The sequence below is a fragment of the Sinohyriopsis cumingii genome, chromosome 5, assembly GCF_028554795.1.
Source record: "Sinohyriopsis cumingii isolate HCF-2022 chromosome 5, ASM2855479v2, whole genome shotgun sequence".
NCBI classification, from domain to species: domain Eukaryota; kingdom Metazoa; phylum Mollusca; class Bivalvia; order Unionida; family Unionidae; genus Sinohyriopsis; species Sinohyriopsis cumingii.
This window is the reverse complement of record NC_142965.1, coordinates 77,673,785-77,689,191: the sequence shown is the minus strand read 5'-3', so window position 1 is coordinate 77,689,191 and position 15,407 is coordinate 77,673,785.

Genomic DNA, 15,407 nt, shown 5'->3' with positions numbered 1-15,407 from the left:
ACTAGCAAATATTAATAAATAAGATAAATAACGGTGGACATTGTGGTGCTTTGTGGGCTGATATTAATAGATACCGGAACGGCTTGGGCAAGCGCCGGGCCCGATTAGGATCATTTTCGCCAGGCCCCCTGGATTCACGCGCGGGGCACGACATTTGAAAATATACTTTTAAACAAGTTTTATATGATGTTGAACATAAAAATTTCTTCTATCGCTTTAAAATTACATTCTCTCTGCAGATATATATATATATATAACTATCAAATATAAATGGGTGTTTCTTATCATGGCGTGCATAAATAAAAAATAAATTTTGGGACAAATATTCAATTTCAATTCTTGCAAACGTATATTTATTATTGATTTACTATAACTGAAAATACTTTTTTCCCCAATAACAATCATCTGCAATAATTTTGAACCAATGTTCTTTTCTAGATCTATTATGGCATTACAAAAAAAGAATAAGTTTAAAAATATAAAACAAACTGCCAAATTGGTAATGTTCCTGTTTTTAATTGTAAAGGTGGACACAACGATAAGTTTAAGCACTGCTTGGTTGCAAACAATTGGATTTGGTTAGAACTTTCCAGCATCTTAATATCGTCTATCCCGTACAAAGTGTTATGATTCAGTTGTCTTAAACTTAGTAACAAAAAGAAGCAAAACAAATACGTTTAGTAAAATTCAACAAATAACCAATTCCTGAAGTTACAAAATGAGTATTTAAGAGTAATTTACAGTATTGTGAATTAAATCCAAGATAGTTATAACGGTTCTATCAAAAATCTAAGAGAATACAGTGTTCCGAATAAACTCCAGGTTTTGAATGTACTGATACATTAACAGTCTTGAATGTGCCGACGTGCAAGGACGCTTTGAATGAAGTCACAGTAGTTCCAAAACTAGTGTTTTAGATCGAACGGTGATATGAGCACTTTGTAATTCCAATCAATAATTGAAGAAAATGATTCCTCTCAAATTCAGTCGAAAGACAACAGTAAAAACTTCTGCATATTGCAATTAAAATAGAAATGGAATAGGAACGATTAATCGTCATTTCTTTCCCCTTATATGCATCCTCACGAATCTATGTTGTAATATTCAGTCATCCTAATATTATTCCAAAATGTGAACAGGATCATTTTGTAGAACCTTTTAAGGTCATAATAAGAGTTGGGCACTCGAAAACTCAATTAAACAATCTATTTATAGTTGACAGCCTGTTCATAGGTAAGAACCTATTTATAGCTTACAAATGATCATTATCTTAAAATGTAATCTACAGTCATGGACACACATTAGGCATGCAATTTTTTATTTGCTAATGATCCTTACAATCTACAATAATGAATAAAAGTTAAACAGATAGTATAGATATATACATATATATAGCAAAGCATGTTTATGTAGAAAAGAATTTCATAAATACATCAAGTAAGTGATTGTTTAAAACAAGAAAAAGGAGAAGAAAAAAAAACGGTAGATGATAGTCGAATCTAGAACTCATTTCGCAGATACAAGAAAGGTTTCAAACACTATTTGGTAGTTTTAATATAAGCTTCTACTGCCAAACCCCAAACTTGATTTTGCTGCGTCGTATGTTTGAGCCTTCTTCTAAATAATAAGTCTGAACTTAAATTTAAACTCAGTTAGATTGGTTCAAAAACAATACGTGTCTTGATTAACAAACCAGCGACGTACAGAAACAACGCTGCGGCGCCTACTTCACATACAGAAACAGGAGAGTAACTTAAACCTACACTCAAGAGATGTTGCTGTTGGGAGCAACACTTATTCTTCAGCGTTGCGCGCATAATCAAGTTTCTGAAAATTTTTAGTTTTTGGACGCAGTGATTGTTTGAACTCTCCGAACGACATAATAAAACGTATATGATCTGAAAGAATAGTTTACAAATTAATACTGGATGGTAAAAATGATTTCCCGTAAGGAGCATGCCTGTATGAGGCTGAAACAATGCCAGACCCATTACGCAATGGAAATCGGCTGATCTCACTCACATATGGTGGAATCAAGTCTTACCCCCCCCCCCAACAAAAAAAAAAATTCAAACAAAGGAAAAAATATTTGTGAATCAGTGTTAATAATCTTATGGGTCTTTGACTGGTTCTCCCTTCAATCAAGGGAATAAAACCTGTTTCTAAATATAAACTATCTTTACTTGCATAACAAGGTAAACCAATCGAAACGCGCGCAGCTGGAAGCTCTACAACTGGAAAAAAATTACCCCTTACATCAAGTAGTTGAACATTGGCCCGGTGTATCTACTATTGATTTGTGCTGTTGCTGCATCTGTCGATACCATTTCAACTTTTAACTTCCTTTTCAACATGTTCTATTATTCGTCCAGCTCAGCATCGTAAATTATATCGACGTTTGTATCCCAGTGAATTTTCACGAAAGCGTCTCGAACTATGGCTATATTTGCCAAATTCGTTTCGTGCACAACTATTTTAAATATCATTTATATAGATGTACTGAGCAACAACACATATATTCGACTGCGAATCATACCTCGAATGTATGCTGATAGTGCTGTTCGAAGCACCTCTGTTATGTACGAAACGAGCATTTATTTCACTTTCGCAACTTCTCAGTTATATAGGCAATCAAATCTGAGAAATAGCCGAGGTGGTCCGAATACTTTGGAGTTTCTTTCTTACCGAGATATTTCCAGCGAACAAAATGTATAATTGTGTTCTGTCAATTACTTCTCTGACATGTATATGAGGCATACTTTCATCTCACAGTAATCGCCAGATACGCTCCGTTTGTCGACGCATTGTGAAAAAGTTTGGTTTGTCTACATATAATCAGTTCTTGGTCCTGGAGCATTGAAAGGGTCTATTTTTATACAAGACAGCTCAATTCTTGAAGCTGTTGCGTGCTACAGTTACACAAAGGGTATCTACTCGTTAGGCAAATCATATAATAATCAAATATTAGGCAGAAAATAAAATAGTTGAGAGAAGACTAGATGACGCAGACGGTGTTTGTTCACCTACGGCACGCGATGGCTCACATAGCCGTTCAGTCCCGTTTCGAAAATGTTACAACTCCAGGACCAACATGGCAGATGCCATCTGCCATGTATGCTGATCACTTTTTTTCCCACTATGTTATGAATGAGTGATATATACAAAAAACGACATTCCTGTCTTTTCTCGTGTGTCATCAAAAAGATTCGAGTCTGATATGGCGTAAGGATACCCTCTTTTGCGCTTTCTGAATATTTGTAACTTTACTGCAAAATTAAAGTTCAAATCAAACTAGGATTTATCAAAAGATTCACTGCGCATAAAAATATCTGTGCGACGTCAAAGAAAGCACCTCATTTATTCAAATGTGTGTGTGTGTATGTGTGTGTGCGCGCTCGCTGGGGGGGGGGGGGATAAATACAGACTGAACAGCTTTATCAAACGCCAGATGGAGCATGTAAAATTAAATGTATATCTTATGTATAATAACCCACATTTGTATGCATGTCTCGGCTGCCAAACAAGAGATTACAAGTTTGAAACTCGCGGCGGCATCCCAACTATTTTGTTGTTGTTATTGTTGTTGTTTTTAAAAATACTTTTTCGTATTTGTATGTTCAAACGTTCTTTTTAACTCGCTCATCCCAATTTGTTTTTGTTTTTTTAATAATTTTTAAAACAAACTTTTTATCTCAAAATTTATAACTCCCGTCAAAGGACGGGCAATAGCTAATGTAATAATACTGTGTACGTCGAGAGAAATGGTTTTGAAATAATTCGTGCTGGAAACGAAGGAAGTATTTTTTTCTACGTTTGGAGACCCTTACGAGAAAAATTATAGACCTACAGACGCGAATATCATATTCCACTTTTCTAAATATCCATATTCCACGAAATGAATCAGAATATATATAAGAGAGTTTAGAAAATCTGAACAAATAAATAAATGTCAGTTCAATCCGAAGTGTAATTTATAATAAATTACGGTAAATGGCGGGTAATTTTCTGATGCATTGTGATTACAACTGGTACCATGTTTTACTTTCACTAGTTCGCAATTAAATACTTTTCAAAGAAGAACCAAATACCAGTAATACCCGCAGTGCCTTGCATTAAATTACCTAGAAATTACCCACAATGACTTGCAACAACAGTCGATTGCTTGTATATAATTTACAACGTCGACCACGGTCTGCTATAAAAATATACTGCTAAAAGACATTAGCTTCTATAAATAAATGAAACATGTTTTTATTGTGTTGAAGTATTTTTCAGATAACTGGAAAGGTATTCTTTATCGACCTTATAGAAGCAGACTTTACAATTACTCATGCATATTCAATATCTGTTTCTCGTAAGAAATATCAGTGTAGTAAATGGAGTCGAGTATGAGAACAATGAAGACGTGAAAAGGAATGAAAACAGTCAACATTCATACTTTTGTGATAATGGTTAGGATTCTGCTATCTGCTATAGTGGTAACATAAATAATAATAATAATAATAATAATAATAATAATAATAATAAAAGAAGAAGAAAAAGAAAAAGGACAAGAAGAGAAGAGAAGAATGAAGAGAAGGGAGGCGGATGACAATTACATACTTTGACAATGACAACAACTTCTTGTTGATTAAACAATAATTATATGAATGGGTATATCCTTTCAGTTCTTCAGAAGCAAAACAATACTTAACTAAATTATAGCTCGTTCCATATAGCATCGCGAATTTTTTCCTATCTGTGGCTCAGTAAAATTTCAGGTCAGCGTCATTAAATGTAGCTGAAAGTATCTAATTCGTTTCGCATGAAGTATTTAAAACGAATTAAGTAATTTTACCTACATTTAATTTCGTTGAACCAAAAATTTACTGAGTTACAAATAGGAAAAAAGTCACTATGCTATATGGAACGAACCATAAGGCGATGACTACAAACCATGAAAGCACGAGAAAATTCATTTATTTTGAGTTAAGTAAATGAAGGAATATTTCATTTTGATGTACGACTTTTAGCAGACGACTGTCAATTCAAGTAATGAATGTCCTTATCTCCGTCCATTTTCACCAATATTGCCTTGCCGACAATTACCAACAATGCCTTGCCGACAATTACCAACAATGACTTGCAAAAATGATCATTTGTAAAGGAATTTCTGCGTTTACTGTGTCGTCTGCTTAAAAACAGAAAACTTTCAAATTGAAATCAGTTAACTTTCCTTCTGTTAACGTTTGTAGTTATCACTTTCAGTTTGGATTAATATTTATTTTCAGAAAACTGAAAGGGCATCAACCGTGAATAAATAGATCTTAGTGACAATCTGGACATAAAGCATGCCAAAATCTTGAATCCAACGCCGAAATGAACATTGTGCTTGAAACTTAAAAAAAAGAAATCTTATACCTCGTGGCACTTTGCATTTTCTCTGACAAGGTAAGTTATAGATTAAATGAATACTTACTATATAAAATATCTCAAGCTGTGACTTTTAGTTGATTATACTGTTCAAAACTTCGAAAGGAACGAGTTTTCGTACAGCTTTAAATATTTCTCTCAGTTTACTCGGCGAAGTTTACCCTTACGCAGTTCTTTTTCATCTGTATAGATAGAAATCGTAAAGATTTCTCCTCATTTAATCCGTTCTTTTCTCCAACGAGTTCGAAATCAAATCTAACCCGGATCGATTGACTGCAGACGACATGATTACACAACGTGCTATGCACGTGAAGTTTTCTTTCCGACCGGAGCACGCGGGGATAACCTGATCGTGTCGATAAGCTATTAACACTTCCAGTATAGGATATGCGATAAAAGGAAATAAAAAATTCACAATGAATATTTGAAAGAACCTTTGTATTGATGCAAAAAAAATCACTTATGTATGTTCGAGTTCCGGTGCAGTTATTCAAATATAGAAATAGTAATTAGAATAAAGTGTTTTTCTGTCGTCGCTTTCGACTCTCATAAACTGAAACTTCGTGTTAACTTCCTTTCAATATTTCCATTTTTAAAATGGTTTTAGAGTAGGAAAAAAATACATTTTTACTATTTATAGTACTATGCAAATTAACGGAGACGTATTTATGGTTAAAATACTTTTTAAAAAATCCGCATCATTTGTAAGGTTCGTCTAAATTGCAATTGGGCTTTTTGGGGGAAATAGTCCATGTATATTTTTGTTACAGTTATATATGATGAAAAGAAACTAAACAAAGCGTTTAAAATAAACATGAAAACGATATATTAACGTTTTCAGTACGAAGAAACTAATACAAATTAAATACAATCCACCCGCTGAGCTTTATCAGTAAGCGGTGACAGATACTTTCCACTATTTTTGTAGTTTTAACGTCATATACCTTGTACTCGTTTATAAGACAAATCCAACTGCAAACTGCACAGACCTAGATCTACTCCGGCAGTTCTGGTTCTGTGTAGTTTGTTGGGAGCAATTAGTAGAACAGACAACATATGCCCTAATCTGCATGCGGATTACGATACGATAGAGCATGGATCTTTTGTTGTTTGCAATATGATTCGACTTATAAGCGAGTACTGACAGTAAGTTGTGTAAGTTGAAAATATTCCAACAAAACTTCAGACCATTTCCTTGCCAAGATCATGAATCACTATTATAACCACGGAAACCATACACACACACACACACACACACACACACACACACACACACACACACATATATATACACATACATACATACATACATACACACAAACATGTGTGTGTGTGTGTGTGTGTGTGTGTGTGTAGTAATTGGGTGTATTTACCTTGATACAGTTGTCATGTGGTAATAGGTTATAAGTAATACAAGAAGCCTCCAAAATCAACTTACCACGATATATAATTAGTCCTTGCATCGGCTATCCCTGTCAATGTCACACTCATAGTAGTTGTACTCCGATTATTGGTTCTAAAATAATATTCAACTCAAAATAATAGCTGCATCTTTGGTGACTTCTTTCAAATGCTTCTGCCATATTTCACTTAGATCTCTGCTCGTTAGTTTTTTTTGTTTGTAGCAATAGTAAAAATAAATTCATCTCCAAACACGGAACAACTCTTTTCATGGTGGAATTCAAATGCTTCTATCTCGCCTTTAGTGGCGTATCAATTTAACATACTGCTAACTATATCCGGCAAATCGTTAGAGAACCGGTGTGCATACTATTCCTGAATTTCATTTCGTAATCCAAGAAAGAAGAGGTTTACCAAATATCAGACGGCATCGAGAAATATAGCCTTTCAGTCTATTTATTTGACTCAGACACTTGAACAATTATGGTGATGTCTGATACGACCCAGATCTGTAAAACTAACACGGTTGATCAATCATGAGAGACAAAACTTTTTCTCACTGTGTGTGTATATATATATATATATATATATATATATATATATATATATATATATATATATATATATATATATATATATATATATATATAGTGAGAAAAAAGTTTATATATATCGAGAGAGAGACAGACAGACAGACAGAGAGACAGAGAGAGAGAGACAGACAGAGAGAACACATGACAATGGAACTTATGAGTTTGTTTTAAAACAAACCTATCAATATTTTGTTAGGAAGAGAACCACATTTTTCGGCTATATGTTTGGGCTTATTTTGAAAGTGTTCGGTTATGACTGAGATGTAAAGATTTATAATATAGTGCTTATTTTCAATTGCCAATAATATGGCTTTTCTAATGCTTTTCCCCCTAAAAATATACCAACTGTTTTCTGAATTCTTTCATCGTCTTCATTTACGTCGGATTTAGACTGTACATTAATAGCTTTGGCCTCGATTGCAATAAAGGGAAAATCCAGTAATAAAATTTGATGAAATTATATTCGGATTTAAATTTGAACATCCCAATGCCTCATGTTTGGGCTTAAACTTTCATAAATATTGATACAACTAGGACATGAACTATGGTATATGACAAACATGAACTATGGTATCTGACAAACTTGAATCAAATAAACCAACGATAAGAGGCTCGCAAGACTCAAAACAATGTATCATAGGACATTTATTCCTAGCTAAAGGATATCAAAATTATAATCCATTACTTGGATTGTTAGATCTGCGTGCCCCACATAGCTGAAAATGAAATTGACATTATACCACCTGCGTCTTGCTGTAGCTATCCAAACAAGTTTCATTTTTCCTTTAAGAATTAATTTATTAGCCAGTTTACTTTTCTGGGCCTTTTCAGCATTCAGCGTACAAGACTCTTAACGGCCTCGAAGTTAGTTTATAACAACTCTTAATAAGCTAGCGACTGATGCAATTAAGTAAACGAACACCTCAAAGAGTCTATCAGCCACATTATCTAAGTATTCATCATTATATATATCAATGTATCTATATATTTATAAGAATGGAAAACTATTTGTTATGCAATACTATTAAAAGGTCCTGTATTTGAACTATTGTGGAGCTATGAAGGAAAAGACCTGCATATCAAATTTTAAAAAATCCAGACTTATCATTAAACGTAACACACAAGCAGGTGTACAAGCGTACGGGTAAGTCAATATTTACGACAGAAATGGGTACCAAACTAATACCATCCATTTAGATAATTCAAATATGGATAGGTAACTCCGCTGAACTTCTCGTATCACTACCAAGCTAAATAGTTATGTAATGAAAAGAAGATTTAATACCAGTCTTGATGTAAATAGTGAACGTATGGTGGTTGATAGATTTAATACCAGTCTAGATGTAAACAGTGACGAATGGTAGTTAATACATTTAAATAATCAGAAAGAAAAAGGAATAAATTTAAAAATTGCAAGCATTCTGTGGAAGAGTCCTGACGTCTAACGGATGAAAACGTGGAGTACAGTTTTCGACGACGCTTTTAAGTTTGAGACGTCTTTGCAACACTTGACCACGAAAATCCCATATGGCTATACAAAATATTAATAGCAAGCCAGAAAAAAAACAACAAACAAACAACAAAACAACATCAACAAATAACAAAACAAAACAATCAATCATGATAATTAAATAAAATAGTTTAAGTATTTATTTTTCGAAACTTTTCTGAAACAGATTTTGAGCTGCCTGGGATTCAAAAATTCTGATGCACGCTAGTATATCACACTAAAATCTTCCTGCATGCTTGAAGTAAATAGGTTATAAAAACACTAGAATCTAATTATAACTGCATGCTTGAGGGAAAGAGGTTTATATTTTGATGAGACCATACTGTATATGACATATCTTTGCATCTGTTTAAATTATGTCTAATACAGAATCAGTATTGGATTTAACAGTGTTTCACGATTTTGCATTGATATTAAACATCAAAGCATTCTTTGAAAACAGCTTTCATTGTAATACTCTCGCCTATATAGTTTATGTGTATGAAAATGGTAAGTTGTAAAGGGACCTATGTTTATGGCGATTGTCAGCGATAACTTTTCAATTCTGTGTCTGAGAGAGACGCAGTTCTTACAGACGCAATTACTAGATCTCCTCAAAATGCAAGGCATGAATCTGTGTTTCGATTATAATTTGATGACTCCAGACCAGACTCTTTGATCAGAATAATACAGACAAAATATGTTAAAAGGAAATCAGATTTTACTTTACCGTGATCGCAAACTAATCTTTGGTAGCAGTATTGGCACTAACACGTCAGTCAATCAACATGTGCAGTCTGTGTACGTCTGCAGGAATTTTTCGGAGGGGGGAGGTGCAAATCCATTCTTCTTGGGGGTGGGGGTGGGCAAAGCCAAAATCAAAGGCACCAGGCTAATACTGCACAATTGATTTTCTGAAAATCCGGGATAGGATAGGAAACTGTTACCCACCCCACACCCCGCGGACACACACTCCTCCCTGTGGTGAATCTTAAAGTGTTTGTATTTGACGACAAAGTTGGACATGTTTTCATATTTATTAAACCATATCCAAAACTTTATTTTATTCTTAGTCTCGATCACTTCACTGTAAGTCATATCAGCTTATTGTTTAACCCCACGTCAGTCGTGTGTCCCTCTCTTTGAAGATAGTTGTTGCTTCTAACCGGTACAAATCCGCAGATAGACAATTTTGATCATATTTTCTAGCAATGTTCTTTAGCGCATGTTCTATTAAAGTTGTGTCCAGAATGATTTCTTAGGTTTGCAATACGGTGTCAGAACAATTTTGGACCTTTTCTACAGAAAAGTTAAGCCTAATTTCATTACACGTACAACGAACGTGTATTCGCACATGCTTCAGAAAACGTTTATCTGCGTAGGCATCGGTAGCAACGAGCTAGCTGCCGATGATGCTTGGCATCCAGATCGTTACTAGGGAAGCCAGAAGGATGCATTAATTTGATTAAAACTGGTTCGAATATTTCTCGATACAAAACGTAAAAAATAGTGCCCTATCAACACTGCGGTTTCCATAGCAATACGATGTGAATCTTTGTTTCATTTGATATAAGCCACACTTTTAACACATTATTGGCTATATCATGTTGAGACATTTGGAGCTAAGTTCCCTAAGCAAACAGAGACGCAGCTGACCTGGGCTGATCTTGGCAGGTATCGAAACAGCAACTCTTGGATTACGAGTCGGACACTCGCAAACAAAGCAACTTCCGCCGTCTGTGATAAACCAGTTTCTCAGATTTTCTAGGAATGCATCTACGGGGTCTTCGATGTCTGGTAATTTTTTTTTAAAAGTTGGTATTGCTTATTCCACCCGTTATATTCAATAAAGTCATAACTTCTAACAGTAGCAAACCTTAAACATAATTACACAAAGCTAAGTAGCAAACCTTAAACATAATTACACAAAGCTAAGTAGCAAACCTTAAACATAATTACACAACGCTAATGCACCCATAATGACAAAATATGTGAGAAATTTTCCAGAACCAGAGAAGAACGTTTAATTATGTTATTATCTTTATTTTAGTTGATGCTATAAGATGACATAAAAATGTTGTTTATCCATCCAGGCGTGTATCCGTCTGTCCAGCAGTGCAAAGAAATCCTGTGTGCGCAACGAGTCTCATATTTGGCAAAACTTTTTATATTTTAGTTTTAATTTCGATTGCTGTAAAATAATCCCTGCTATGAGGAAACCTGTTACGTTAATCTTTTCTTATGGCATTTCTATAGCTTTACTAAATTAAACTTTTCGTATGGCATTTCTATAACTTTACTAAATTAAATTTTGCTTATAGCATATTTACAGCTTTACTAAATTAATATTTTCTTATGGCATTTCTATAACTTTACTAAATTAATCTTTCCTAATGGCATTTCTATAACTTTACTCAATTAATCTTTCCTTATGGCATTTCTACAACTTTACTAAATTAATTTTTGCTAATGGCATTTCTACAACTTTAAGAAAGTAATATATGCTTATGTCATTTCTACAACTTTACTAAATTAATCTTTCCTTATGGCATTTCTATAGCTTTACTAAATTAATCTTTCCTTATGGCATTTATATAACTTGACTAAATTAATCATTCCTGATGGAATTTCTTCAACTTAACTAAATTAATCTTTCCTTATGACATTTCTATAACTATTACATCAACACTGGCCAGCTACCAAAAGCATTTTAAAATAGTCCTTGTTTGAAATTAAGTTTATGCACTGTCTTCTTTTATTGCTCTATCGCTTTATCCCAATATAGGAAATAGCAAAACTGGTCACCACGAAAGTTTGTCCTCCATACACCTAAAAAAACGAAGCTGAAATTTCATTTTAAAAAAAATGAATTTCCATTTATTTTACTGTCGAGAATATTCTTTAAGTTTAAATAAAATTCAGTAAATCTGAGAATGACAGGATAAAAATCGTTGCGTTAATGGATTTGAACTCATATTTCACCCATATAATGAATAATGTCGTTTTGTAAGGGCATTTATTTTAATGAAATTCATTTTTTTTTTAAAACTCGGTATATTACGAAATGAAATTTTAAAACTGTTTCGAATTTGAAGATATTAAGAGATTAAAACACTCCTCCGCTCGTCAATCTGCCCACGGGACAATCTGTAAAGCTCTGTTAGCAAGAGTTATAAGAAGTAAGCATGATCGGTGGTGTTAGCGAGGCTCCCTGACGGAAGGAAGTAGAGTTAGATATGTGGTTGAAAAGACGGATGGATGGATGGATGGATAGATGGATATACAGATCGATAGATATATCCTTAAAGTATATTAACTGACATGAGAGATTTATACAATAAGATTTAAACTGTATGATGATGGAGATAGACAGAAAGAGAATGAGAGAAGAACAGATAAAAAGAAAGAAGGCATTCACAGAGATATACACTTATCACAGTCACAGTTATTCTGAATCCATTTTACCAGTCTACACGACTGGTAAAATAGATTCAGAATAACTGTGACTGAGAGCGAAGAATGCAGGAAATTTTTTTGGACTGTCCCCTCCTCCCCCGAAATATTTTTAACAGAAACGAAGTGAGATAGAACAATAGAGTATGGAGCGATAGACGGTAAGTGAGAGATTAGCTATAGGATACACGGTACTAATTATACGGAAGAACTGTGAACCAGTCTAGAAATGGGTGAAGAAATAACAGAGTATTTACAGGTTTGGTGGTCCATAATTGGTTAATAATGAAAATTAAAATTTTAGGAAAAATATCTTTTGAGAGCTTATCCTATATGTAATGTAAAAAAAATGTTGACAAATTTCTACTGATGCAACTTTAGCATTTTTACAGGCTTGACTCAGGAGTACTCAATACTGAAAGTAGCACCTGATTCATTTGGTGCAGAATCAATAACACGTGTTTCATGCACATGTATGTAAACAAATTGCCGCGGGTCATATGGTGTTCTCCACACATAAGCTTGCACCAAGGTTAGATGTGCACGAAAAATTATAGGTGTTATTATCAGCACCCATAAATTTTAAGTTATTGAATTTTGAATATGATAGTGTTTCCATATGTTTACCATTGGAGTGGAATTAGTACCGTGAGTCCTATAGATAAACGGAATGCAGGGGTCAGAAATAAAAAAAATCCCCAAGAGTTATATATGGAGACACGTTTAATTTCATAATTCATTGAGTGTGTGTGTGTGTGTGTGTGTGTGTGAGAGAGAGAGAGAGAGAGAGAGAGAGAGAGAGAGAGAGAGAACAGATGGATCACTGACTGTTAGAGACAGAACAATAAGAAGACAACAGTCAGAGACAGAAAAAAGAAATAGAAAGAGACAAAACCGCAGGGTCGGATAAACAATCAAAAACCCGTAATATTGTTGGGACAAAATTGTGTTAGGCCAGTGAATGACATTGAAGGAGAGATAACGCCTCTAGAATAAGATTGACACAACGAGAGAGAGAGAGAGAGAGAGAGAGAGAGAGAGAGAGAGAGAGAGAGAGAGAGAGAGAGAGGAGAGAAGATTGCTTAAAAATATATATTTATGACTCTCTGATTTAGAGAGCAAAGTTTCCTCAAGTACAAAATTCACTAAGAATTGCGTTCCGACTATACAGCGGTTAAAAAGCAGTGTCAGGAAGGAAACAGGTAGATATGAACAAAATAAAATTATCTTACATCCACTGAGATAATAAAATACGGAGGTCAACTGACGTGTGAACGTTCGATGCATTTTATTGCCTGGTGCTATCGGATACAAAGGAGATGATGAGAGATATGGATAATTAAAAAAACAACATAAAGGGCAACCTTACGATATCAAATTTTAAAAAGGTGCGATAAGTCAGATATTAAAAGCCAAGAACTGGGGTGGGGGGTGGGGAGGGTCTAGACTAAGGGAGGCAACTTGACAAAGAGATGCAATTAAGACAGCAGGAGTACAGGATTCTGGAGTGAGAAATCGAAAGAAAAGAGCTATACCTCGGAAAAGCTGACAGAAAAGTGTGAAAAGAGATAAACTTAGATTAATAAACAGAACTGATGACAGATCGATTGACAAACACGCGGACAAGCAGGCACAAAAGATGACTTACGTAATAATGTATGTATTGAGAAATATCATTTCAATGAAGAAGGAGAGATTGCTTGGCTTTTGTGTTTCAAGGTACGTCAATATATGAATGTTATGTCAAATTACAGAATAAAAGAGTTATATATTGAAGTACAGAATATGAAGTACAGAATATGAAAGTTATATATCAAGTTAAAGAATGTAAGAGTTACACAATAAATGAGAGAAAACGAATGTTTATATCAAATTACAGAATATAAGAGTATTTGCTACTATTGGATATTAGCGTAAGGAACTCATTCGATGTGACCTTACTAAATAAATATCGTGACGATTATTCTAAACAATCGAAAATTGATCGATAAATCTCGATCACGAATTTTAATAATTAGCTAATTGTTTAAAAATTATTTATCGAAATACTTCTAAATTTTCATTTAAAAATTGTGCAATGTGTAAATCCGTTTGCAAATACATGCCTAAAAACTTTTTTTCTCAAAAATCTGAATCCTAATAAGTTTATTCCCATTTTACAGATTTTGTTAAAGTTCTTTTTCTTATCCATCTTTTTTTTCTCAGGAACTAACGAATACTGTCACAAAAGCTATATCTCAAAAACGACCGAACACGGCCCAAAAGCTATTTCTCAGAAAATGCTGAACACTGTCACAAAAGATATTTCGCAAAAACTGCAGAACACTGCCCCAAGAGCTATTTAATATCTTGACTATTAAATTAGATACAAAATAATAATGATCGAAAAATATATTCTGTGTGAAAGATTGGATGTTACTGTTAAGGATGCTCAAATTTTTTTAAATAAAAATTATCGCATGGTGTAGTTTTATGACCACGGTCGTGACCACAAGGGTATGGGTTATTGCCCACGGTCAGATTAGCCCGAATACGTTATAGCTTTGTGTCCTGGGGTAAAGCACTTTAATTCACATCTATGAGAAATAAAATCTGCTTTTCGTCTAACGCAATTTCTGTGAAATCATAATACAAACTGCTCCTCTTTTGGTGTTCTCACTTTATATCGAAACACTAATAAGTTATTTCAGCCGCCTTGAAAAAGTGCATGTTCTTGATTTGTCTCGTCATTCTAAGGGTTCACAACAAGCAATGACAAATAATATACGTTAAATCGTTCAGCAAGTCACTGCAACGCGGTTCTTGATTACCTTTCCACATTTTGTTTTTTGCCAGTTATATTCCAAAACGAGGCTTACAAGATAGTGTTATCCTTTGTGTCTCTCCATTTTTTCAATTTGATGTTTAAAATATATTTTGTCATTTTATTAAATAACACGTAATTTGATTGGACACGAGTTGTATAACTCGTCTAAAGTCGTTTCCAGAAACATAAAATGATGATTGAATGATGACATTCAGATTTAAAAAAATCGAGTACATTAAATAAACAAGTCAAA